This window comes from Mustela erminea, chromosome 14 (genome assembly GCF_009829155.1).
Source record: "Mustela erminea isolate mMusErm1 chromosome 14, mMusErm1.Pri, whole genome shotgun sequence".
In the NCBI taxonomy this organism is placed as follows: Eukaryota; Metazoa; Chordata; class Mammalia; order Carnivora; family Mustelidae; genus Mustela; species Mustela erminea.
In genome coordinates this window covers 91,247,040-91,269,918 of record NC_045627.1, presented here as the reverse complement: position 1 = coordinate 91,269,918, position 22,879 = coordinate 91,247,040, and the positions used below count along the sequence as shown (strand labels likewise).

The 22,879-nt window shown below is 61.4% G+C and overlaps 1 protein-coding gene and 1 long non-coding RNA gene across 3 annotated transcripts in view; both read right to left on the bottom strand.

The window, feature by feature from the left end:
- The window catches only part of INPP5A (inositol polyphosphate-5-phosphatase A), a 162,816-nt gene that overhangs the window by 121,865 nt on the left and 18,072 nt on the right, over positions 1 to 22,879 (bottom strand). The window lies entirely within an intron of this gene.
- LOC116573751 lies at positions 18,097 to 19,988 on the bottom strand. Its single transcript, XR_004278979.1, has 2 exons — positions 19,336 to 19,988; positions 18,097 to 19,295 (listed from the first exon to the last, which is right to left on the bottom strand). It is a non-coding gene; the product is annotated as an uncharacterized LOC116573751 (long non-coding RNA).

Genomic DNA, 22,879 nt, shown 5'->3' with positions numbered 1-22,879 from the left:
CTCTCGCTGTCTCTGCGTCTCTGTCTCTGCGTCTCTCGCCGTGTCTGCGTCTCTCGCCGTGTCTGCGTCTCTCGCCGTCTCTGCGTCTCTCGCCGTGTCTGCGTCTCTCGCCGTCTCTGCGTCTCTCGCCGTGTCTGCGTCTCTCGCCGTCTCTGCGTCTCTCGCCGTGTCTGCGTCTCTCGCTGTCTCTGCGTCTCTCGCTGTGTCTGCGTCTCTCGACTCTCGCTGTGTCTGCGTCTCTGTCTCTGCGTCTCTCGCCGTGTCTGCGTCTCTGTCTCTGCGTCTCTCGCTGTGTCTGCGTCTCTCGCTGTGTCTGCGTCTCTCGCTGTGTCTGCGTCTCTCGCTGTCTCTGGCTCTGCCCCCGTCTTGCTCGTGTCTTCCCCGCCTGACCCTGCGGGCAGCGAGCGCCGGGAGGCCCACGACGCCGACGCCACAGGCGGACTGAGAACCCGCAGCGACGTCGAGGGCGTCGTCCTTCCAAGAAGCCAAGGCCTGGGCTGTGAGGGAGAGAACATGCTGGAAGCAGGAGCGGCCGTCACAAGAGGGAGACCCCCACCCACTGCGAGCCAGAGTGGGAGCAGCCCCTGGCAGGGCTCACCTCGGGGGGAGGCAGGGCCATCAGGCCAGACCTTCCAGCAAACGGAGCGGCGGGGCAGCAGGACACTGGGAAGCCCCACTCTGAGCCCCGTCCAGGCGGCCGGTGTCCACGCTGCCGGCTCGGCTCGAAAAGGACTGCGCTGGGGGCCGGCGTGACCCCTGCTGGTCCTGCTGGTCCTCCCCGACCAGCTAGCGCGACCCTGGCCAGTGGCGGCGGCTCCCGTGTTCCCAGACCAGGTCTGCCAGCCCAGAAACTCATTTTTCTCAAATACTGCCTTAAAACTTTCAAACACGAGTCATTTAAAATAAACGAGTGCCAGGGGCTCCCTAACCCTGTACACACAGCGGGCCACGCCCTCCTGGGGACGCACCCATGGGGTGGGCTCTGGTCTCCGCCGCCCGATCCCCCGGGAAACCCTGCCCCACGCCACACGCTTATCCCTGCAGAAAACCGTTTCCTCTCCAAGAAAGGAAATCTTGTCTGTGCGTTCACGAACACTCGGAGGCTAAGAATAGTCTGGTAAAAGGAAGCAACGGTGGGCCTTCCCCGAGTGAGGACAGCACAGGGCCCGGGGCGGGGCGCTCGGGGACGCCCTGGAGAGCCCAAGGAGGAGGGCCGCCTGTGGCCTGCACGCGCAGCCCGGGCCTCCTCTGGGGGCCGCTCCCCCCAGCGAGGCCGCTGGAGCAGGACCGTCCACAGGACGGGACGAAGACAGCAAGAGTCTCCCGTGGGGCACAGCGCGGAGACACTCCCTTTCCAGTAGGACGGCAGCCAGCTTGGGTGTCTACGAGCCACGCTCGAATGTGGGACACACACACGTGTCCCCTCGAACTCACCCACTGGGAGCAAGAGGTCATTAATTTGAGCACAGAATGAGCGTTACCCCTCAAGGGTGGCCTGAACATAACATATTCAACACGACAACTTACGCTCACTCAGGGTCAGCTTCTAAGGAATAAAGCAGGTTGACTCCGGAATGACGGTCTGCACGAACCCAAAGGCCCGCCTTGTGGGCTCCGGCCACACCGGTGACATCGGGGCCACGTCTCTCAGCAGAGACCTGCCCAGCTAGGCCTGCCCACAGGATGCAGAATGAGAGGGTTGGACGGAGACCGCGGGGCACCACCGCCCGTCAGCACGGGGACGTGCCTGGTCCTGGCCCAGCCCGCCCGCCCGCGGACACCGGCTCCCCTCACCGGCTGCACCCGCCTCCATCGGGACGCCGGTCGGGATGCCCCGCGTGCAGGCAGGTGGGCGCCGAGGCGGCCTGGGGCCCTCGCCCCATAGTCCGCGTCGCTCCCCAGGTGTCGGCCCTGCCGCCCCCGTGGCAACTGGGAACTTGGCGGGCAGAGGACTGGGACACCGACGTCCTGCCGTCCTGTCCTGTCCCTCCTCCCCGCCGCCAGCAGCCCACGTGCCGCTGCGCTCACGCGGCCTCTCTGCGTTCTCTTCCAGCGGGTTAACAAAGACCGAGAACTGAAGACGGTTAAGGTGCCCACGACCCCACGATGTCACACCTCGAGGCAAAGCCAGGCCTGTGCGAGGCCACAGCGGGCAGGGCCGGAGAGGGGGTAATGCAGGCGCATTGCACGTTCGCCAACGGCGAGACCTGCGCCTCCAACTCCAAACTGTGCGCCTGTGTCTGGAAACACGAGGAACACGCGAAGACGGACAGAGCCCAGGGATGCCCGGGGCGGGGGTGGGGCACCACTGCTGGGGAGGGCCCGGCGGCCTCAGGCCCGTCCACAAGGACGCTGCTTTTCAGCCGTGACCCAGGCTCACCGCAGACACCGTGGGAAATCGGCACCTGAAGCGGAAGATAGTGATGGTCTCCGGTGCCATCGGCAGGGTCCCCGCTGCCAACCCCCTAACGGCTGTGCCGTCACCGTCACCTGCCCCTGCACCAGGTCGGCCAGGCAGCTTGCAGGGCGTCCGTGACAAGCTACAGGGTCAGGGGCGCCACAGCCCCATGTCCCCCACGAGCAGGTCAGCCCCGCAGCTTGGCAGGGGACCCAGAGCCCCGGGCCCCTCCTTGCAACAGAGCAGACGAATGCTCCCACTTCCCTCCACGACGGCACTTACTTCTGCTGCAGGAGAAACCCAAAGGCAGGGACTAGCAGTCAGAAATGCTGCTTCTTCCCAAGGGGTCACCCTCTGAAGGTCCAGAACGGGGAACACAGGCCCAGCCACCGAGCTCACTTTCCCTTGCCCGGATCCCAAACACCACAGTCAACTCCAACGTGCTGTGTGATGGGTTTTCCATACTCCCACGGGCCACCGCTCGTCCCAGCCCCTTGGGTTTCAAGAACATGGGGCTCATCCCCTGCTGTGATCCCCAGGGAAGGACTCGAGGTTGAGAGGGCTTGGGCACAGCGCCGCCTCCCCTGCCGCAGGGTGGGGCCTCTGGTCCCGCAGCCGGGGAGAGGTGTCCTCCGAGACAGAGCCACACTCTGCGCAGGTCCTGGTGGGTCAACATCAGCTGTGCGGGGGACGGGAATACCCGGAGATAAAAAATGCCATAAATGCAGAGTTTGGGGGAGAAAAGCAGTGTGGTGTCTGGAGAACATGAACACAGCCCGACGTCCATGAGAAAGTGACAGAGACGCGTCCCCACACAGGTCAGAGCCAGGTGCCACGTCAGTGCCCCCACCGACCTCACGGAGGGTCATGGGCGGAGCCTCGAGCACAAGCACAAGCAGCACGAGCTGAAGAAAATCCACAGCAGTAAAAGCTCTTTGACAGACGGACGTAACTGAGAAGCCCCCAGGCAGAATAATCCGGAGGAGAAAGGACACAAGTGACCACTGTCAGGAACCGAGGACCGTGACCGACACAGACGTCCGAAGAACAGCGAGTGCAGACGAGCGCAGACGAGCGCAGGCCAACAGACCCAACAACGGCAGGTGCACAAATCCCTGAGGTCGGAGGGCACACGCTCAAACGGAAATGTCCCCCTTAGAGAAGGTGGCTTAGTACCCAAACCCTCCTGCTGGATGCTGACGGGCTCCTGGTGAACATCGGCCACGTCAGGAATGCCACCAACCCCACACGGCTCGTTCCGGCGTGCTGCCTGAAGTCGGCTCCGTGCGAACACCGAACTCCGGCCAAGACGGAACATTCCAGACCCACGTGTGTGCAAACCATGCGCGGAAGCACAAACGAGAAACAGCCCTGTGGGACCAAGGGAGTCCTGGTTCTGCCTGACGCTGGAGAAATCAATGTATTCCCAAATTTGCAGACTAGTGAGAAGGCGACGTGGTCATTTCCACAGACGCAGAGCGTGCATCTGTCAGCGCTCGACCTCCCCGGACACGTGAAGACAAGCAAATCTGTGGCCAAGTAAGAAAGAGAAGGAAATATCCTCCGCCGGAGAGAAGCGATCTACACAAAGAGACAGACCCCAGCCAGTGGCTCTGGCCCCGCCGCGTCCCTACGAGAGGAGCACAGGCTGCCCACCAGGCCGTGCAGCACCCAAGGCCCCGGCCAGGACACGCAGGCAGAGGGCCGAGACCCCAGAGCACAGGCGACACTGCGTGGCTGGCGGTGTCTGCCACCCGACGGAGGACACGCGGGCCCTGGGGACCCCGCCAGCGGAGTCACAGGCTACGAGATCAATACAGGAATCTCACTTGCACGTCCGTGCAAGAGCAGACACGTAGAAAGTGAAATGTTTAAAAACAGTATTTACAATGGCACAAAGAACACAAAGTATGTAGAACTGTCCTTAACAGAAGACACGCAGACCTCCAGGCTGACCCCACAAAACGGCTCAGAGAGGTGAAGGCCAGGTAAACGCGGGGACCCGTGGCCTTCATAAGTGGGAGACCTAGCACTGCCAGGACATCCGCTGCCCGCACTCCCACGTGGACCCATGCAGCCCCAGCCCCAAGTGCAGCAGACTTTCTGCAAGACAGACCAGTGGACTTGGAAGCCCATGCGGACACAAAGCCGGCCGAGGATACAAGGCAGGTGGAGACTGGGGCAGAGGCCAGGCCTCCCTAAAAGCCATCACGGTCAGGGAGGTGGTCCTGGAGTTACAGTCAATGAACAGATCCTTGCAACAGAACCGAGTCTGGAAAGAGATGCCGCCTGCACAAGGACTGACTTCAGCAGGTGCCACGGTGGCCCGCAGGTGGTGGGCTGTCAGGTGCCCACAGGGAAAAGCACGCCCACCGCTACCTTGCGTCATACATGAAACTGAACCTGAGATGAACGAAAAGCCAAACGATAAAGGAACCATAAAGCTCAGCAGCAGGCATGTTTCTGGGCTGGAAAGCAACAATCACTTAAAAAGTGACAATTAAGGGCTGCTGGTCAGGGAAACCAGCACTAAGAAAGCGCACAGGGAGGCCACGGTCTGGGAGAAAGCATCTGTGAAACAGACGGCTGTCAAAGGACTGCCCAGGACACACAGCCTGCTAACTCAAACAGGTCCATAAAAGGTGGGCAGAACACAGGGACAGACAAGCGCTTGAAAGCAGCTCCGCATCCCCAGTCGCCAAGCAGACGCTCCTCAAAACCGCCGGGAGACGCCCCAGCGCGCCCACCAGCACGGCTAAAATCTCCGCCAGCGGCGAGGGGCCGCCAGGGCTCCGGACACCGGTGGCGGCTCACAGGACAGCGTCAGTCGCTTTGGAAAACTTTCCACCCCTGGAAACGGAAACCGGTCGGCACACAGATGTGCATGGGAACGTTCACGAGCCTTTGCTCACAACAACCAAAACGTAGGAAGACCCAGTGTGTGTGCATTGGCGGGAGAAACGCTGGACGAGCCGCGGTGCCGCCAGAAACGCGTAGGAGCACCGGTCTCCAACGTCGGCAATGGCAGCAGGACCCACCGACAAACCCGCGGGACAGACGGACACAGCAGAGCCCACATGGGACCCCCATGTCGGGGGGGTCACCCCCGGACGGCTAACCTGGGCTGGGGGGAAACGGGGCCCTGACTCCCCTGGTGGGGACGTGGGCGGGGTACCTTCCGGGACGACAGTCGCCCTCGGCCCTTCGATCAAGGTTTGGGTCAAACAGAAACACGTGTCCAAACTCAGCAAATGTACATTTAAACCTGTAGATGTTCTATCGAAGGAAAAATCTAAACCAAGGCTGACTCTGAGTACGTGGGGGGAGGGCGCGGGCGTCCGCGGTCGCCTCGGAGCGCCTGGAGGACGAGGGTGTGCGAGGCCGGAATACAGCGTCGCAGGACGAACGCGGGAGCGCATTAGCGACAGAACCCAGGTGGCTGATACACAGGATTAGTGGAAAAATTCTTCCGAACTTCACTGTATGCTGGAAACTTTGTAATAAATGTCGGCAAAGACGGAAAACAAACAAGGCCTGAAGCTGACGGTCCTGGAGGCCCTCCCAGTGACTCTCCGCGGAGCACGACTGGCTCTAGGAGGCAACAGGTTTGCGTTTCTCTTCTTCTGCCAGAATCCGGGCAGGCGGCCACGGACCCGGCTCTCAGAGCCACCGGACGCAGCCCGCCAACCTCAGGAAAAGCTGATCCAACCCAACTCGCAGCCGCTGGTGAGCCCCCAGCCGGAGACTGTGGCCAGGGGGTCTGGTCTCTGCGGGCAGGGGACCCTCCCCCGCAGCCTGTGCTGGGGACGGAGGGAACAGGTCTCTGTCACCCGGGACAGCTGTAGGGCCAACGGGGGAGACCGAGAGGAAGCACAGAGAGTCAGGGTCAATGAAGCGGTAAAGCCCCAAAGATCCTTTCTCCAGCATTCAGACACGCCAATTCTGACTCTCGGATTTTTTTAAATCTTAAAATTCAAGTCCAAAATAACGTAAGTCTAAAAATAGGGCCCCTAGAAAATAAACACATGCGAAATGCTTCCAGCTCCTTCCTTTCCAGCGAGAGCACAATGGCCACACCCTGAGCCGGCCGAGTGTCACCTCCCCACCCAGCCTGGCAGGATCCCAGGGCTGGAGGAGAGGGGCAGAGCTGGGCACTGGGGATGTGTGCTCAGCCCCCCGGCTGCCGGCAAGCCCAACTCACACCCAGAGCCAGCCCCAAACCCCATACGTCCCAGCAGGGCACGAAAGGCTGGACTCGGGAGGCAGAGCCAGGGGCTCACATGCCGCAAACACCCAGGCCGGCGAGCAGTGGGCGGTGCAGAGACAGCATTTCCCGGGGCACAAACTCTCCCTCCCCATGCCCCCTGGCCGGCACCCCGGCCCTCACCTCACTAAGTCGGGGCCCAAGTGCCTCACACTGTGTGGTGGGGAACATCCCGCTGGCCTTCAGCCACACTCGTGGGCACAGGAAACGGGTCACCGCCGAGTCGCAGTGGTGGCCCTGAGGGAGGGAGAGGCGGCTGCTGTGCAGCGGGAGAGCAAGGCAGGCAGACTGCACATAGGCTCCCACTGGGCTGAGCCCACCCCCGGGTCCTGGGGCTGCTCTAGACCAGCTGGGGGCCTCCGATACCTGGAGCCTGGGCTGGGAGTTGGAGGTATGAACACAGGGTTCCCAGGACACGGGGTCACCACACCGGGCCCGTGGAGTACAGGGTCGTGCAGCCATGCCTGTAAGGCACAGGGTCATAGACACTGGACCTGTAGGTCACGGGGTCATGGGGCCACTACGCCTGGGCTGCAGGGCACGGGGTCGCTGGCACTGGTCCAGCAGGCATGAGCTCCAGGCCGGAGGTCAGAGGCTCAATGACAGCCCTCCCCCCCCCCCAGGGAGCCCTGCAGGGGACACCTGCTCCGATGGGGCTAGAGGAAGCAGGACAGGGCCTGGGCAGGGACAAGGCAGCACGGGACGGTGGGGACAGAGACGAGGGGCCAGAGGAGAGCTGAAGGGGTTGATATTCTCCAAAAACCTGCAACACACACTTCGTGCCAATGAGATACCCAAAGCGAAAATTAAAAAATGTTTTCCTGGGAAGAAATTACACATGAACACGTAAAACATGCCCTTTTCCAAAATGACTATTAAGGAAAAAGAAGGACCGGCAGTAAAGCATGCGTGGGCGCGGACAGGTGCCGGGGACCTTGCGTGCAGCACAGCGACATGGGTCACATAGGGCAGGCCCCATGCTGAGCGAGCCCCGGAGGCAGAAGCTTCCCAGACAGAGAAAGACTGAAGCTGTGGAAACGTGACCCCACGCTGGACGGGCGGCAGCCGGAGAGAAGCCCCGAGCAGCTTCCTGAAATGAAGCTGTCATTCAAGACCAGGAAACCCGTTCCCACCCCCGCTTCTGTCACGAGTCCGGCCGCCGTGTCCCTGTGAGGCGGAGGCTTCTCTGGTGTCCATCAAGATATGCAGGCCCCGCGGGCACCAGCTCTCACAGGGGGCCCGGGACCCAGGCAACAAAGGACACTTCTGACCACCCTGCCACGGAAGCGACTGCACCGAACGCGGCTGTGCTTCCTGCTCAGAACAGCCGGTGAGAGCGGCCCCGGCACCCTCACCACGGCGGCACGGGCACACCTCTCGGGATGGGGAGGTCAGGAAGACGGTCATGCAGACTGTGGATTCTGCCTCCTTGCCACCCCCCCACGCCGTACACAGATTCTGGAAGCCAGGTCAGGGCAACCTGGAGCCTGGGGAACCCACAGCCTGGAAAGCACAGGGCCACGAGGGGTCAGCTGGGCAGGTCCTGATGGCCCACAGGAGCCACTCTTGCCGGAGAGCACAGGCTCAGGTCACTGGACCCAGGGTCGGGGCACCTGCTTCTGCTCCTTCTTCCAGACGGTCCTCACGTCCAGGCCCTCCTCCCACTCCGTCCAGCATCCCCACGGCTTCCACGGGACTCACGCCACTGGAGCCACTTTCAAACAGGGGAACGTGCACAAGGACCTTACTTCCCAGCAGGCACTCCCCCGTCAGGGGCACCGACAGCCCCAGCTGGCCCCTCCACCCCGAGGACTGTCCCACCACCCCTCCGTCACTAGCCACGTCTGCAGCATGTCCTCCTGCAGGGTCCACCACCGGGGGAGCCCCAAGCAGTGGCTCACAGCTGCCTGAGGGGGCAGGTCCTGGGGCCAGCGCCCGGTCCCCAGGAGGGAACAGGGATGGGGACAAGTGGCTTGCCCCAGGTCACAAAGCCATAAGACACGGCGGCAACACACCACGGCCAGAGGTGGGCCCCGGCTCCTCAGCAGGCCTCATGAGACCCTCCCCACGATCCCTGGCCCCACACGCAGGCTGTCCTGCACCAGGCCTCACCCCCCCGTATGTTCTCCCACACCCACCCCTGCCCCCGGCCAGGGCTCTCTCCTCCTCCAGCTCCCGAGACCAGGAGGGGGACAGTCATCATGCGGTAGACAAGCAGCTGGAGGGCTCGTGTGCAGCTTTTGTTCTCACTATGGACCCCCGGAACCAGGTGACGCACACTTCACAGCCACGCCCCGCTCCAGAGTGGGGTGAAGCTGCCCGATTTGGGTCCTGTACAGGGCCACGTGTCACAGCGCCAGAAACGGGCCACGTGTCACAGTGTCAGAAACGGGCCACGTGTCATAGCGCCAGAAACGGGCCACGTGTCACAGCGTCAGAAACAGACACAAAGTGAGGGTCTTGTCCACCGTCCCTGACGTGGAGGCACTGCCGGGAGACAGGTATGGGGTACAACCCTTTGTCCTCCTATTTCAGGGTCAGAACCCTAGTTTTCTTCTTTACATTTAAGTTCAACACCGAGCCAGTCTCAGGACATCCTGAGCGATGTCTGCCAAACTGTGGACATCTGACCAATGAACCCAGGAAACTCACAGTCACGGCTCCTCAGAACTCGGCCTGAGTGCGGCCAGGGAGCCCCCTCAAGGACAGGGAGCAAATGTGGCTGGCCCGAGACACAGAGGTGACACAGGAGGACACAGAGTGCTGCCCAGTGTCCAGACGCGCTCAGGAAACCGCCACCACCCCTTCCTGCAGCGCCAGACCGTCTTCAAGACAGAAACGGCTGCACTGGGCCGCCGCGGGCCCTTGGTGCGTCGGTTCCTGCCCACCAACCACAGCACCACAGTCCTGCGGCCCCTCCCTTGGGTCCCTGCCCCAGAGAGGTCACTACCCTCCAGCCGCGGCCCTGAGGCCAGCCCGCAGGTCAGATGCACTCTTCCCACAGAAGCACAGGCTTCTCATGGTCACAGGCACCCAGGGGCTCAGGCCCCAGATCAACATGTGATGGGCAAAGCTGCAGACCCAGAGAAAACACTGGCCGGAAGTCAGGCTCCCGGCGCCTCCGGGACCCCAGGTCCCTCACACATTTCCGCTTCGGGGCAAATCTGAGTAAGGCAAGGCGAGTGAGCACGCAGGACGGCCCGAGGGCTGTAAGCAGGCTCTGAGGCCCAGCTCCAGCAGCAGTTCCGGGGCCACCGCGGGCAAGAGGCCCACAGAGCTGCTCCCCGCAGCTGTTCGCCCTGTCTGGAATGCCCTCGCACCTTCCACCGTGCCGCTGTGCTCCCGCCTCGGCCAGAACCCTACACAGACACTTCAACGCCCTTCCAAACCTTGAGGGCCACCCCCGGGTCCCAGAGCCCCACAGGGCCTGTGGGTTGCATGACAGAGTCTCCACCCCGACTGCACATCCGGGCCCGCTGGTGAGCTCACGTCCTTCGGGCGGCGTGTGGGCAGCAGGCAGGAGACAGCAGCCACGGGAGAGCCCATCCCAGCAGCGTGCGAGACTCGGGTGCGGGCCACGGCGGGCAGGCGGGCCCACCTCAGGCCTCAAGACAGAACCTACACTCGGTGTGTGCACCCCTGGGCGCTGGCAAGAGTGTCATCGAGAGATCGATTTAGTTTGGAGCAAACGCTTAATGCTGAGAAACAGCCCACACAAGCTTTGTTCCAGGAGAATCTAGAACACGCTCACACACACACCGCCAGTGGAGGACAGAGGGACACAGCTGCACCGAGGGCACTTGAGGCCCCTAGAGCTGGGAGGGTGTGCGAGGAAGAACGCCACAGAGGCAGAAGACGGGCCCCCGGGGAGCCACCCACGGCCGGCGGACTGAGGCAAGAGCTCTCACCTCTTCATTCTGAACCGACCCTTCACCCTGCAAATACAGCCAAGCCTACACACCGGGGGCCCCATCACTGGACAGCACAGGACACATGCTGGTCCTCACGGGGAAGGGACAGGACCCTGGGCACCTCACCTCGGCCCTGCAGCCCGACGCCGTCCTCAGCTGCGCACACAGCCTCCGCGGTCATGGCCGAGGGCGTGGGGAGGACAGGCACCGGAGTGCCGTGGGGTGAGAGTGGCAGCTGGGGAGCCCCGTGCGTCTGCGGCACGGGGGGCCTGGGCGTGGGCGGCTGGGAGAAAGTGTTTCCCTAGGAAGCACCGTGGCCCGGGGACAGAAAGGAGCACAGGCTCTTAAAGTCACAAGGGCCACCAAGGTAGGCACATCAGAGGCTCTTCTGCAGCAAGTACGAGAAGTAAGCGGTTGCACAAGAAAAGCCAGAGAGAGGCAACACTGAGGTCCTCCAAACCCCGAACACCCAGGGCCACAGCCGCGCAACCACTGAGGCTTGAGGCCACTGGACACGCGCAAGGCCGGCCGGAAAGGCTGCTCCAGGGGCCGACAGCAGAGGCGCCCAGGGGCCGACTGTTTAAGTTCATACTTGATTCCTCCTTGCCAGTGTAAACATGGCTTACAGAATTTCAAATAAACGGATTTCTACCCAGGAAAGAGACGAGAAGTCGGTGCGTTCAAGTGCTTGTGGTCTGGTCGGGGGAGTGGGGACGCTGCCTGCCCCCTCGCCGGTGTCCAAGTGACTGTGGGTGTGGTTAGATGGCTGCTTACTAATTTTACAATTTCTAGCCCGACGGACGCTCTCCTGCGGGCAACAGCCGCCGGGCACCTCCTTCCTGTGGGCTCCCCGCCGTCCAGTCTGTGCGGCCCCTCCCCCACCAGCTCCAAGCAGAGTGAGCTCCTGGGGGTGAGAACCGGACCCGGGACAGGGCCACCCACCGTCAGCCCTGGGCCGTGCGCGTGTTGGGTAGAAGGTACCAACATTCGGGAGGAAAGCAGGCGCTGTCCTAACACCACAGCAGGCGGGGGTCCGGGCACCTTCAGAGAGGCGCGAGCAGTGGACCGCCAGTGCGGAGCGCGAGTTACACGGCGCACACGCGTCGGAGCAGCCAGCGTGAGCCTGGAACCCCAGCCCTGCCAGGACTTTCGCCTCCACTTCGTGCTCCTGAAGTCAGAGTTAAAATTGCCTAATGGGCTTTTAAAATTCCAGGGTTCAGAACCACTCCCACACACGTGTCCCCAGGAGCTTTGCTGTCACAGTGCAGACAGAATGAGGCCTCCCCCTCTCGGAGGCCCCCGAAGGCCAGAAGATAGGGCAGGCCCTGGAAGCCCAGAGAAGGGCCCCATGAATGCGCCGGCCCAGGCCCCCCAGCTCCCTGGGGGGACGGAGCTGGAAAGGAAGGAATGACAGCCTCTGGGAGCCCCAGCAGCGTGGAGGGGGGGCTGTACCACGCGCTGCTCCGCCCCGTGGGAACCCCACACACAGCAGGAAGGAAGGAGCCCCAGCAGCGTGGAGGGGGGGCTGTACCACGCGCTGCTCCGCCCCGTGGGAACCCCGCACACAGCAGGAAGGAAGGAGCCCCAGCAGCGTGGAGCGGAGGGCTGTACCACGCGCTGCTCCACCCCGTGGGAACCCCACACACAGCAGTAAGGAAGGAGCCCAGTGCCCAGAGCTGGGCTCGAACCTCCGCCTCCATCACGGTCCGCTGTCCTGGGGAAGCGGGAGCGACACAGCACGCGCTCCCCGGGGCTGCCGGGAGGAGGCGCTCAACACACTCCGCGCTCTCCTAGGACGCGCACCTCGGCTGCTTCCGAGGCACCCGCTGCGTTCCCTGACAGTTCCGCTCAGGGCCACGTGGGTGACGGTCTCAGGACCACATGTGGTGGCAGTGGGTGGGGAACAGGCCACCAGCGGGCAGTCGGGGCAGCACCCAGGAAGCCAGGGACGGGGGCTGGCCAGGCAGGCCTCCATCACATCCCCTCCACACACCCCTTCAGACCTACCGGGCAGGAGCCCGGTCCAGCCTCCGCTGTCCACCGTCGCTCTCTCCCGCCCCCCATCCCAGCGGCCTCCCGGGGCTGAGCCTCCGGCAGGCGGGCTGAGCAGATGCGTGGCTGGACCCGGACAGGCCGGCGTCCCCCACACGGTGGTATCTGGTCTCCTGTCCTCGGCCAGCCCAGCCAGGACAGCCTCCGGAACGCTGACGTGCTCCCCTGCGGTGGGAGACGGCCCGGCGCGCCCACCTTGAGGAGGGCCTCCGCCTGCACGTGTGAAGCCAACGGACACCCCTGCCGTCAGGCACAGGCTGGGGGCTGCCTGCTTCCCGCCGTCCCGAAGGCTGACCAACACCCGGGGGGGTCAGCCGCCCTGCCCCTCCGGAATCACCATGCCCGTGTCCCCGGGCTACAGTGACGGACCCTCCCCATCGGCTTAGCTGGCTCCTTGGTCCATCGTTGGCACGCTGGAGTCCGTGGAGAAATGCATGCGAGAGAGCTCGCACCGAAACGCGAGAACGTGCAACGGAGTGTGGGAAACACACCCGGAAGATGAAGGGCGGCCAAAGGCTGTTCCAGGCGAGGACAAGGTGAGGCCCCCGCAGAGCGAGGCAGGGGGCGTCAGGGCCCACGAGAGATCCAGAGCTTCTGTCCCACGCCCGTGGCCTCGGACACTGCAGGCTAACGGGATGGGAAACCTCCGTCCGCCCAAGGGACGCCGTGGCACCATCGTGTGCTCGCCATGGAGGCGATGCTTAGTGAATCCCCCAGGTCAGCCATGGCATAAGACACTTTGCGCGACTTAAACTGTTACCCGGGGCGAAGTGATGACAGTCCTAGAGGGAGAGGGGCCGGGGCCGGAGTCTGAGGCTATCTTTTGTGAGATCAATCCGGGCACAGGCCTGACGTCCCAAATTTAAGAGAATTTCCAAAAAATACAAATATAATTATTGTAATCTATACGTAGTGCCTCACTCGTTCCAAACACATGTAAGCAAGTTACATGGTTCCGGCAACAAAATTTCAAAACTGCCGCCCGAGGACTCTGCACGATGCGCTTGGAATGGAAACGAAGAACTTCATCAAACACGGTAACTCTGCTGCTCTCCGCACGAGCCGGAAACCGGGGCTGAAGCATCAGAACAGACTCTGCCATCAGAACCTGTGAGGACGGTTTCGTCGAGAAGTCGGCGTGCGAGCTCCTAGCCGGACCCTGCACGGTCGGTCCCGCACGGACACTGGGAGGAGCGGCCGCCGTTCAGCCCAAACCTCGCCGTTTTCCAGATGTGCTGACAGATGTGCTGACAGCGCCAAGTTCTTGCGCGATGATTTAGAAAGTGGAAGAACTACTCGTGCTGTAGAGCGCTTCTCGATCAACTTCGTGTTGACAGTCAGTTACGTTATTTAAATGCCCAAAGACGTTAGGAACGAAGCTGGGAGGTCAGCGGGGCCCGGGGCACACGAGTAGCAGGAGGGACACACCGCGCCCTGTGCCGCTCCCCCCACGGCCACGGCCACACACAAACGCGCGCTTCAGAAAGGAACGGCGCATCCTGGGAGGCCGGGCGGAAGGGCAGCCACCGCGTCCTGCTCCACTCGGCAGCGCCACCGGAGCCCAGCCCGGCGCCCCGAGTGTGACAGACGCGCCGACATCCGTGGCACGGACTGACCGCGGGCTCGGACTCTGGATTCCATGGGTGCGTGGCCGTGGGCACGTGTGTGAGGACATGGACTCTTCCTTTAATGCCCACGGCGCCGTGTCTCTTTTCTATATTTACGTGGAAACCTTCCGCGTTTCTGGAACCAGGACCCGCCTCACCACAGAAGGCTTCCTGCTTCTGTGCTGGGCCGGCTTCTCCCTTTTCCGTGCGGTACAGACGACAATGGCGTGTCCTACAGAGACGCGCCCAAACCTGATGAGACGTGGCGACACGCTGACCCGTGGCGAGCCCACCTGCTGCGGGGCCGGAGCGGGGCCGGGTGCGGGCGTCCAGCCGCACTTCTCGGCAGGCTATCGGGCCGTCCACGCCGCTCCACCACCGCCGAGCTGCCCGGCTCCCCTGACAGACACCACCCTCGTCCCGTGCCACGCGGTCGGAGGCTTCCAGGCCTGGCCCATGCTCCTCCCGTGTCCCGCGGAGCTCTGCTCTTCCCCAGCCTGAGACAGAACTGCCACCGACTACTGCGGAAGGTGAAGGGGTGCGGCGTGACCTGAAATGTCGCGTCAGGCTCGTGGACACCCGGCACCTCCCAGGTGCACACACTTTCCCTCATGGTAAGAACTTTCAAGGCCCCCTCTCTCGGCGACCTTCAGGGGCACCACACAGTGCTGAAGTCCACGCCCGACCACTCCATGCGTCACCTCCAAACTGCTTGGCCTCCCCTGCCTCATGATCCGTCCAGAGTCCCTGCCGAAGCAGTCCCCCGTGTCACTCTTCTTCCTCAGAATTTTCCTGGCTGTCACTCACGTGTTCCCTCGTCTGTCAAACTCCAAAGCAGCGCAAATGGCCTGGGGCAGAGGCGCAGGTGTCTGTGGCTGTGAGCGTCCCCCACTCCCCCCAGAGTGACCGAGGCCTTGTGGGAGCCGCACAGCCGTCTTGCCTTCCTCCGCATCTGGCCAGGGCAGGCAGAGGGCCCAGCCCGGACACACCCCGGGGGCCCTGCCGAGCCTTCCAGGACGATACCGTCCCTGACAGGAAAGCTGCGTGGGAGCCCCCCGAGGGGTGACGAGCACGCACACACCCAGATCCTAATACCATCGTCCAGTCAAAGAACCAGACTCCTGAGAGAACCTGTGGACCCCAGGGCGGGGGCGGGGAAAACAACAGGAGTCAGGAGGTGCTCAAGAAAGCCAGCAGGACGGGTGTGTGCCGGGAGCCAAGCGTGGGGCCATCGGAGCCCCTAACGCGACAGCACGGGACTGCCCCCGGGAACAGAACACCCGCGAGTCCCCTGAACAGGAAGAATTCCAGGAGATTCCCGAACAACACATGTATGTGTCCCCCGAAGTGCAGCCTGGTGACCGGCCCCAGCTGCAGCGCAGGAGGGGGAAGCGGAGCGGCGGGCACTGCTTGGACTCCTAGGTCTTCCTCCCGAAAGCCCATACCCGCAGGCTAATCATGAGAAGGCACAGGCCAGACCCAACTAGAGGGACACCCACAAAGCACCTAACAGTGTCCTGCAAGTGTCAAGAACGCGGAAGAAGTGTGCGCTGCTGCCAGGGTCCGGAGGGGACAAAGGAGGCAGGGTGACCAAACGCACAGCAGTCCCCAAGACCCAGGCGGGGCAGGAAGGACATGTCTGTGCAAAACCTGGGGAACCCCGGAAAAACCCAAATGCAGTCTGCGGCTCCGCCGATGGTGCCATGGCCACGAGCTTCTCAGCTTGACAAAGGTGCCATGTCCCGGGGGACGCTGGTCGGAAGGGACGCACAGGGACGCCAGCGCCTCCTCTGCCACCTGTAAATCTAAACTTGTCCCAAATTTTAAAATATCCGCAATTATACAAAGTGGTATAAAAGCTGCCTCCGGGGGCCGTCCAGCGGCTCAGTCGGTTAAGCGACTCGGGGTCGAGTCCCGCAGGGCTCCCTGTTCAGCGTCTGCTTCTCCGTCCGACCCTCCCCCGCTCCTGTGTTCTCTCTCAAAAAAGAACAAATAAAAATCTTTAAAAAAAATTTTTTAAAGTTTCCCCAGGAAATGTTGGGGTGGGGGCCCTTCCTGGTTCACCCATCCCCTCAAGCCCCTTGCCCCAGCGACCACCGTCTGTTCTCTGGGCCCGAGTCTCTTCTGTTGTGTCCGTTTGTTTTGATTTTAGACTCCACGTGTAGATGAGATCATACGACACTGGCCTCGGACTCTTCTCATCCGCATACTGCTCCCTAGCTACCCGCGTTGCAAGATTTCCTTCTTGTTCGTGGCTGAGTAAGATTCCATCGCACACAGACAGACACATGCTTCATGCCCTCATACATCCACGGGCAACGCTGGGTCTGCTTCCGTGTCTCAGCTGCTGTGAACGGTGCTGCAGGGAACATGGGGTTGCAGTTCGTTTTCTTTGGGAAAAATGGGGTTTTGTTTGGGTTTTTGGAGGGGATATGCCCCACCCCCACCCAGTGTCTCTCCTTCCTGCTTTTGCAGAACGCGCCATGAGCGTCTGATGGCGGCATCCAGTCTTACTGGAGGTACAGGGAGGCGGCAGAACGGAGACGGGGGGAGCCGGTCCCCAGATGGCGCGTGAGCTGCCCGGCCTTGCTCAGCCCTGCCCGGCCAGCTTTCCGCTACGTGTGCGATCCCACAGCAGCCTGTCAGTAAGGGATTCTGTTCCCCGCAACCCTCAGCATCCCAACCGGCACAGTGTGCTTGCCAGCAGATGAGCTAGCTTTAAAGATGAGCAGAAGTTACTAGTTCTGAGTAGGTTAAATCTTCCTAAATCTTCGCACTTTTAACAGGGAACACTGTTTCCAGTGACTCCCTGGAGACAGGCCAGCACCGTCCTCACACAGGGATCCTGGCTCCGAAGTTCATGCCCCTGTGCTCCATTACCATCAGTGGGATGTCTTCTGTTTACTGTCTGGATAAGTTAGGGTGTTATTGACCTTTACGTACTCATTTCATTACTAATGCTTTTATTCCGTATCACAGGCTTTCAGTAAACTCACATTTTCCCAAGTGCATAACCACATTTATAAATAATTCTCTCTCCATTCTAATAGTTCAGTATTTATAGTCTTTTCTTATTTAATTAGTGATTACACTAGCTAAAGCTTCTAAAACTATTTAAGTAATCATCTTTATGTCAAATATTTTTTGTCTTGTCCCTGACTTTAACAGAAATGTTTTATTTCCATGTTTTAAAACAACGTTAAGGAAATATTCACCTATTTGAATTTTATTAAGAGTAACCACTGCTTAATCAAAAGGTGTTCGATTTTATCAAATATATTTTTAGGATCTATAGAGATGACCAAAAAGGAATAGTTTACTATTGATAAATTATTCACTTATGTTAATTATGTTAACCAATTTTTCCAAATGCAAACCTACGCTTATACACCTAATACAATACTGTCGGAAAGCTGATCTAACTTTGGCAGGTTCCCCCGGAGAACCAGGGAGCGCAGCACCCATGGCCAGCGGACAGTCGCACCCTGAGGTCACTCCTGCGGCCCGAGCCCGGGGCCTCAACGCCCCCTGCCCACGTGCTGCGGCCCCTGGTCCGTGGATGCATCAGGCAACGAGGTGGAGGAAAGTCCACGCCAGGCCCTTCTCCAGGATGGAAGTCCCAACTCAGAGGCTGGCGCAGGAGGGGACGGCCACCCACATGCCCACATGGGAAAGGCTGCTGCACTGGCCAAGGTCGAGGCCGAGGAGGACTGCTCCGGCCCCAGCCTCCTGCTCTGACCCCTGATCCAGGCCGCCGGGAAGGCTCCTACCCCCAGGGGTCTGATGGGTCGTCCACACTGCAGGCTGCACTCCCACTGTGCTAGGTTCAAGGTGAGGAATGGAGGAGGCTTTAGACAGTTTTTGGCGTCTTTCTTTTCTTTCTTTCTTTCCTTTTTTTTTTTTTTTTGGCTTACTTCTTAAGTGGTTTAGGTTTGGAATTAAATTTCCAGATGTGCGCCCCTTCAAATACACTCTAAGACGAGCAGCGACCTTTCTGCTCAGCACGCGAGCTGTAAAGCGGCACCGTGGAAACGGCTCGCCGCTGTCTTTACTGCGCCGGCCAGAGGGCTCCTGGCAAGGGGGGCGCCCCCAGGGACGGGGCTCCAGTGTGGGTGCTGAAGGGGCCCCCATCTCTGGGTCAGCGGTGGCCAGTTCCTGTCCCCACGAGGCTCACACCAGGCTTATCCAGCTGGCTTCTCCCACCCCAGCTCAGAGCCCAGAGGTATAGTCCCACAGCCAGCATGGGGCCAGGCATACAGCAAGCACTCAATAAACACTTGCTGCAAGAACGAGGAAACCCCACGTGCAGCCACCGTGAAGACTAGAACTCTCGGGCCACATGGAAAGTCCCAGCACTGCCAGGAACTCTCAGTGTACCCGGAATCACAGAGGTCCCCACTGCCTTCATCCCACTGATTTTAATGTGAAGTTCTTGGCCACTTAAAAACCACTCCTGAGATACACATTCTCCTCCAAGAGAGACTAGAGCATTTGGATCCGGCTCTGCGTCACCAGGACTACCTCCACACCCACTGGCTCGGGGGAGCCAGAGTCAGACACTGGCCGCGGCCGTCATGGAAACCCTGGGTCGCACACCCACGGAGACGGGGTCAAAGCCTCGGACACGTCCCACTTCACAACACACAGTGGCAGAATGGGGCCCGGGAGGACGGCCTGGGGCTTTCGGGACAAACCACGTCCCCGGTGGCCTGGCACTTCAAGGACCCACCGCAGCGTTCCCGAGAAGGACAGCAGCCGCAGTCCCAGGAGCCTCCCCGCTTCCAGCCACGCCACGAGGACAGCACCAGGTGGGAAGAAGTCAGAGCGAGGACGCACGAGAGGGAACTCCAGATCCAAGCCGGAGGTCGGCACGGTCGGTGGTGGCGGATGGCCAGACGCTGAAAGCTGGGCCTGCTGGCCCAGGGACAGGTCCCAGGATCCCTCCTTCCTCCTGTTTGCTGGCCTCGGACACCGGCCGGTGGTGGGGATGGAGCCTACCTCCCCACGCGTGCATCACCCTGATGACAGGCCCCAAACGCAGAGCACTAAATGCCGGTTACTAACTCCCGACTAGCTCTGCGCCGGCAGCAAGCTCAGGACAACCGGCAAAGCCGCCGTGTGTCAGGGGACGCAGATACTGCTTTCCCCTCGTTTTTCTGTTTGTTGTTCCTGTGGGACACCCACTCAACACCTCACGCTCAACAGCAGTCCTGACGAAAGAACTGCCTTCATCTGGAAGTTACTCGGAACAGCAACCGTAATTACGATCTCCGCAAACACACAGATACGTTCTCCTGCTCGCGGCAGCGCAGACCACGGCCACGTCTGAGGAACCCGCCGACGCGGCGCGATGAACGCAGAGCCCCGTCCTCCCTCGGAGCCACACGGTCATCCTGGAAAGGGTGGGGACAGCGCGAGCCGATGCAGGATCACTCACAGCCCCACAGGCTCCGGGCCGGACCGCCTTCCGGGGGCCACCTAAGCCCCCGGGAAAGGCCAGAGCCAGACCGAAGGGTGGAACGCACTCTGTGCCGGGTGTGACCCTCGCTGCGCTGGGGAGGCCGCTCCCAGCACCCTCCGCTTCACGGCCCTGACTCCGAACCAAATACCAGCCTGCCTTCCCGTCTGCCCGATTCCCAAATTCAGCGACTCTGAAGACAACGTGAGGGTCTGGTGAAAGTTTTAGATAGAAAATCACAGAACGGGTGTCTGGGTGGCTCAGTGGGTTAAGCCTCTGCCTTCAGCTCAGGTCATGATCTCAGGGTCTTAGAACTGAGCCCCGCATCGGGTGCTCTGCTCAGCCGGGAGCCGGCTCCCTCCTCTCTCTCTGCCTACTTGTGATCTCTGTCAAGTCAATAAACAAAATCTTTTAAAAGAAAGAAAAGAAAAGAAAAATCAGAAAATGAAAGGACAAGGCTCCGGATCATGTGCACCCCCCGCCCCCCCCCACCATGGCATGGGGCCCTGGAATCAGCGGGTTGCCCAAACCCAGCTGGAGCCCCGGGCCCCCTTCCAAAGCCCCCTCCCAAAGCCCCCTCCCAACTCCAGGATGCAAAGAAGCCATCAGCCCTGGCATGCTGGCGGCCCAGTCTCCCCTCCCTGGGGCCAGCACGGTCTCCCTCACAGTCCAGCACCGCACACCCTGCAGGCCTGCCCCCAACACGGTCTGTCCTGACCTGCGTGCCCTCTGGCGCCCTGCTGTCCCCTCCTGTCTTCCGCGCTGGTGGCTCTCCCACCTCCGGCAGGGGGACTCTCAGCAGGCCCTCACTCGGCTCCTCCACCCCCAGCAGACCCCTGCCGCCCGGCAGGTCCCAGCACCTTCCTGCCTCGGGATCGAGTCCAGCTGGCGCTGCCTCCGCATGCGAGCGCGCCAGACCGCGGACTTGTCGTGACCCCCGCTCAGAAGGGGTCCCAGTCCAGTGTGGCCAGCACCACATATTTAAAACATACAGACAGCTTCAAGAACTACATAGTGTTCGAGTCTGACACCTGCTCCTTCGAAAACATTCCACAAGGTTCTGCTTCATCTCAGTGGGTCTGGGCAGAGGGCAGCATGAGACAGAGGACGAGGTGGGCCCCAGCTGAGCTGGGCCCGTGCCACACAGAACTAAGAAGCCTGGGGTACCCTACCTGGGGCGATCAGGTAGGAGCCATGGCAAGGCCAGTACCCTGAAGACAGGATTCGGAGCAGGCCCTCGGGGCCCGCAGGCCAAGGAGTGGGCAGCGGAGGACAGAGAGAGGGGAGCAGGCGTGACCAGCGGCTGGCGCTCTGCCAGACCCTCCTCCACCGCAGCTCCTCAGAGCACGGCTCACACACATGCCAGCGCTGGGCCTCAACCCCTCCCACTTCCCCCACAGCGGTGGGAAGTCGGCCACGAGTCAGCGGCCCCTGATGTGCCATCTGACGTCTCTGATCGGATTTCTCTTCTCATGGGCAGAGACGATACAGAGGGACAATACGGCCAACCTCTGAGGCCTCCCCTCTTGTAAGGCGAACTCTAAGACGGGTCCCCAGGCCCCTGGTGCCAGGTTTGCCTGTGAGCTCCCGAGGACAGTGACGCAGGAGGCAGGCAGTGCATGGCCAGCCCTGACGTCACTGGGGTTCCCTTCTGCAAGGGACACACCGGACCAGCCGAGACACTGACACCAGGTCCCATGCTGTCCTGGGAGGGAAGCCACAGTCACGGCAGAAATGGCTCATGGACCCTGCGTCTCGGTAGGTCCAGGGAGAAGAGGGCCCACCTGACTACCTCGGACAGTGGCCCCGGTGGCCAAGGGTCCCAGGCACAGGACAGCTCTGAGGCACTCCAATAAGAAGCGGGTGCCGGGGTGAGAGCTGCGGACCACATGCCTTCCACTCCTCTGGGCAGGAGTCGTGGGTACAGCACAGGCTACATGCTGCTGGACCAAGCCCTCCAGTGTGGGCTGGCAGAGGTGTCCCCAGAGGCGGGGGACCGTCCAGCCGGAGCCTGTGAGGTCAGGACGGGGTCAGGTGGCAGGGGGGCCACCCCAGGTACTGCCCTCCCGTCTGTCCAGGAACCTACCTCCAGGAGAAGGGGATGAGGAACAGTCGTGGGGTCGGGGCGGGGAGAGGCAGACTGACCACTGGGCTGAGGCCCCACTCGGGAGGCAAGGGGCGGGGAGACCAGTGCAGAGGGGACAGTCGTCCTAGCCCCAGGTCAGCGGGACTCCCCTGGGACACGGCAAGCTCTGCAGGCTGAACTTAGAAATGGAGACGCAAAGCATTCAAATCTGCAATTTGTTCTCTAAAGAAAAAAAAAAAAAGCTGTGGGGGCGCCTGGGTGGCTCAGTGGGTTAAGCCTCTGCCTTCGGCTCAGGTCATGATCTCAGGGTCCTGGGATCGAGCCCCGCATCGGGCTCTGCTCAGCGGGGAGCCTGCTTCCCTCTCTCTCTCTCTCTGCCTGCCTCTCTGCCTACTTGTGATCTCTGCCTGTCAAATAAATAAATAAAATCTTAAAAAAAAAAAAAAGGTATTAAAGAAAAAAAGAAAAAACCAGCTGTGACCAGCAAACAGAGCCAGGAGTCACTCTCAAGTTCCCACAGCCCCAAAACCAGCTGGCTGAGCCCAGCATCGGCAACCTGACGGGAAGGACAGCGGCCGACGTCCCCAGACGGGCCCAACCGTCCTTCCGGCCTGGACAGCTGGTCCCAAGATGTGCGAGTTAAGTCCACCGATGTCCCCAGATGTGCGAGTTAAGTCCACAGATGTCCACAGGCAGGAGAGCTGGTCACATCCACGAGTGCAAGTTCATCTCCTGTCGCATGCTACCACGATTCACATCCACCTCAAACGTCAAAGCTCCCGCCCTCACAATACTGGGCAAAACGACCCCTTGGCCTCTACTTGGAGGTCACCCGGCAGTGTCTCTGGGAAAACCCCTGAGGGCTCCCCAACTGGCGCTTGAGCTCACCAGCCAGCCACCCCCAGAAACCGGGGCACTGGTCCCACCAGACCCAGCCCACAGGCCTGAGCTCTTGCAGCTGAGTGACACGTGGGAAGAAAGGCCACCCCACAGTGGTGTGGCTGCCGTGACAGCTGCTGGGAGCACCCTCCCTCCCTGGGGACATCACTCCTCGACCCCTCCCATGTCCGCGGGTATCAACACCCTTTACCTGGAGGTGGGGA